The following is a 4,434-nucleotide window of genomic DNA, read 5'->3' as shown; positions in this document are numbered from 1 at the left end:
AGAACAGTTTTCAAGATATGTTTTTGTTATCTTGAAAATGAAAGTATTTCCTTGCCAAAGTGGGTGTTCCTTCTTTTTTGTTGTGTTAAGTACACTCTTGTATCTTTTTAGGGGTGAAAAAAAGATGTTTCATTATATAATTTGATTGGTTTTTACATGCTGGCAGAGCTGACCAATTTTTAAATTTTACTTTTTCCCTTTAATACAATAAACAAAGAAGATTTAGTGTGCATTTATTGCCATTTTAAAATTGAGGAGTTTGTAGGTAGTGTTTGGGAGAAAATAGACTATCTGGAATTCCGTACCTAGTCAGATGCTCTTCTTTTTTCCTTCTGTCTCTTTGGACTCCTTTGTTTGTTCTCCTTAGCATTGATTAAATGCCTTCTATGTGTTAGGCACTGCAGTAAATGCTTTCCATGTATTACTGTATTGAATTCTCCCCACAATTCTGTGGGGTAGGTATGATTCTCACCCCCGCTTAACTGGCAAGGAAACTGAGTCACAGCAATGTTAAGAGGCTACAAGGTGGCAGCTAGGAATTGGCTGAAACGGGACTGTAACCTGTACACTTACTTCTGACCTCACTGCACCATATCCAGCCTCACGTTCTCACGCACAGTCTAACGCCAGCCTGGCTCTAGTGGAAAAACCCTGCTATTCCAAATGATCTTGGAGGGAGTGAGAAGCCTGGCCACTCTCATTTCTGAAAGGCTTCAATTACGGAATCAGTAATCAAAAGGCTATGAACAAGTATTTCAGAAGGAAGAAATACAAAACTTAAAAAAAAATGGTATAAAGAAATTGGATGTGATGTAGTAAAAAGAGCCATGGTTTGTAGCTGAGCTGATAGGGGATAAAATCCCACCATGAAACTTGTTAGCTGTGTGGCCTCTGAAGGTCAAAAAAATCTAAGCTTTGGTTTCCTCACCCCTAAAGTTAGAAAAATAGGCTCATCTACCAAAATCACTAAGGAGTCATTGGTAACAGTCCATTTCAATGTTCAATAGGTTAGCTGATACCATCGAAAGACTCTCGAGATACCAGCTATAATCTGATACAGTGATCTCCTCCCCGCCCCATAGAGATGACGTCCAGTCTTGACAAGGTTTTGTAAAATGGATGATTGATGTTTTTGATTTTTCAAAATCAAATCAGTCTCATTGATTTTTTTGGTGCCATGATAAATTGGTACTCTGTCTTTGAAAGGCAGTATTGCCTATAAAGAATATAGCAGAATCAAAAAATATACTTATCCTTTGACCTGGCAATTTCACTGAGTGAGTATTTTCTTTAAAAAAAATTCTTTTAAGGGGGTAGGTAATTAGGTTTATTTAAAATGGAGATACTGGGGATTGAACCCAGGACCTTGTGCATGTTAAGCATGCAGTCTGCCACTGAGCTATACTCTCCCAAGAGTAAGTACCCTACATTTTCCATCTATAGGTTCTTTGTCTCATCCTGGTCCTAGGCTTGAATGAATACGGGAAAAAAGAGTCAAATCATGTTAAGCTTCTGTTTAGTATTAGGCTGGCAGAGTGATGAATAAAAGAGCTTAACCATCCGGTCTATCCCTTTGATCTTTGCTGGGGGCAACTGGGGAAGGACACACAATAACAATGAATTCTATGTGAAGTAAACTTTCCTAAACATTTAAAAGAATTTTGAAACAGTTTGATGTCATTGCCACCAGCTGCTTTCTGGGAGGCAGGGGTGGAAGGCCTGTGAGTTGGTCATAGTTGCAGACAAAGAAATGAATGAAGACTATCCAGTAGAAATTCATGAGTATTTATCAACATTTGAGAATTCCATTGATGCTGTGGGTGAGATGCTGAAGACCATGTGTGTTTCTAGCAACGAATTGTTGCAGAAGTTGGACCCACTTGATCAAGCAAAAGTGGATTTAATTTCTGCTTACACATTAACTTCAATGTTTGGGATTTATTTGGCAACTCAGGGAATTAACCCTAAGGAACATCCAGTTCCCTCTGGGAACCAAAACCTAAAAATGCATCCAAAGTTGCTCATAAAGGAAAAAGTAAAAATTAACCTTTTGGTTTTGATGTACACATATTCAAAAAGTATATCATTTTTATTGTTTTTCCACAAATAGATGATGGTCATTATGTGGCAATGCAAGGCAATTCAATAAATGCATTCCTTATTGAATTCTTATTTAAATTTACACTTTAAATTTGTAACACTGCATACTTTTCCCTCCCAGAAAAATTAAGTTATCTTCATTGATTTTCCTATGGAATACTATGAGGTTTTAAACATTGTGGTATATTTTATATTTTTAGTTTACTATCTCTTTTGATGACTTAAAAAATTTTTTTTTAATTTAAGTATAGTCAGTTTAAAATATTGTGTTAATTTCTGGTGTACAGTATAGTGATTCAGTTGTACATATGTATATATCCCTTTTCAGACTTTTTCATTATAGGCTATAACAAGATATTGCACACAGTTCCCTGCGCTATATGGCAGGACCTTGCTGTTTATCTATTTTATATATAGTAGCTAGTATCTACAAATTCCAAACTTCCTATTTATCCCTTCCCAGCCCGTTTTCCCCCTGGTACCCACAGGTTTGTGTTCTATTTGACAAGACTCTTATTTCCTTATACAGGTCAATCTTTCAAGTGCCACTTTAGAAGCAACTATGAAATTTAAGTTAAATATTCTTTGTGAACATTTATCTATTTTTGATGAATAATGACTGTATGAAGTATGCTAAAGTTATAAATACATCAGTTTTCACTATACAATATTAAGAAAGACTGAAATGACTTAATATCCACTTTTTTCCTGTGTAGTTATTTCATTATGCTTTCCTGATTTGGGGAATTATTGCTTTTTTGATATTTGAAGTGTGGAATGAAGACTTTAAGGTTATTTTTCAATTCCTGGCACTTTGACACTATGTCCTATTTGAAGTAAAATATATTCTCATTAACTTTAGATGGGAAATGAGGTTGTTATATAGATGGCTGAATTTTGGCATAATGGCTATACCCTATCAGTAAAGCTGTAAATGTGGAGCTGACCTGTTTATTTTTCCTCTTTTGAGTGAATTTGTCCTTGAAATTAGGAAAGTAGGTTTTAGAAATTCTTAGGAATAGAGAAATTCATGTATTTTTTTCCCTATGCACAGTGCCCACAGTTCTCTTGACCTTGCTTTTTCATATTTTTAATATTATATATTTCTGTGGCTATAGCAAGTATAAACAAGTGTTTTGAAACAATTTTCTGTTATATGATGCCACTTAAGCAGAGGAAAAATCCAAAGGAGAATTGCATCATGTTTATATTTTGATTTATTTTTCTGGAATATGTTAGAGAATTCTAAATATTAAAAATTTTTTTTTATATCTAAGTCTATTAATTTTATTTTTTTATTTTTATTTTTAATTTTTTAAACTTTTTTATTGATTTATAAGCATTTTACAATATTGTGTCAAATTCCAGTGTAGAGCACAATTTTTCAGTTATGCATGAACATATATATTCATTGTCACATTTTTTTCTCTGTGAGCTACCATAAGATCTTGTGTATATTTCCCTGTGCTATACAGCATAATCTTGTTTATCTATTCTACAATTTTAAAATCCCATCTATCTCTTCCCACCCCCCGCCCCCTTGACAACCACAAGTTTGTATTCTATGTCTATGAGTCTGTTTCTGTTTTGTATTTATGCTTTGTTTGTTTTTGTTTTTGTTTTTGTTTTTTAGATTCCACATATGAGTGATCTCATATGATAGTTTTCTTTCTCTTTCTGGCTTACTTCACTTAGAATGACATTCTCCAGGAGCATCCATGTTGCTGCAAATGGCGTTATGTTGTTGGTTTTTATGGCTGAGTAGTATTCCATTGTATAAATATACCAATTTTTCTTTATCCAGTTATCTGTTGATGGACATTTAGGCTGTTTCCATGTCTTGACTATTGTAAATAGTGCTGCTATGAACACTGGGGTGCAGGTGTCATCCTGAAGTAGGGTTCCTTCTGGATACAAGCCCAGGAGTGGGATTCCTGGGTCATACCGTAAGTCTATTCCTAGTCTTTTGAGGAATCTCCACACTGTTTTCCACAGTGGCTGCACCAAACTGCACTCCCACCAGCAGTGTAGGAGGGTTCCCTTTTCTCCACAGCCTCTCCAGCATTTGTCATTTGTGGATTTTTGAATGACGGCCATTCTGACTGGTGTGAGGTGATATCTCATTGTAGTTTTGATTTGCATTTCTCTGATAATTAGTGATACTGAGCATTTTTTCATGTGCCTTTTGATCATTTGTATGTCTTCCTTGGAGAATTGCTTGTTTAGGTCTTCTGCCCATTTTTGGATTGGGTTGTTTGGTTGTTTCTTATTAAGTCGTATGAGCTGCTTATATATTCTGGAGATCAAGCCTTTGTTGGTTTCACTTGCAAAAAT

General features: G+C 35.1%; 1 pseudogene; it reads left to right on the top strand.

Annotated features, from left to right (window-relative positions):
- The first annotated feature begins 1,084 nt into the window (after positions 1-1,084).
- LOC116659138 lies at positions 1,085-2,046 on the top strand (annotated as a pseudogene).
- The last annotated feature ends 2,388 nt before the right edge of the window (positions 2,047-4,434 follow it).

Source organism: Camelus ferus, chromosome 2 (genome assembly GCF_009834535.1).
Source record: "Camelus ferus isolate YT-003-E chromosome 2, BCGSAC_Cfer_1.0, whole genome shotgun sequence".
Taxonomy (NCBI): domain Eukaryota; kingdom Metazoa; phylum Chordata; class Mammalia; order Artiodactyla; family Camelidae; genus Camelus; species Camelus ferus.
Note: the sequence above shows the minus strand (reverse complement) of the source record. Positions and strands in the feature narration are given on the sequence as shown.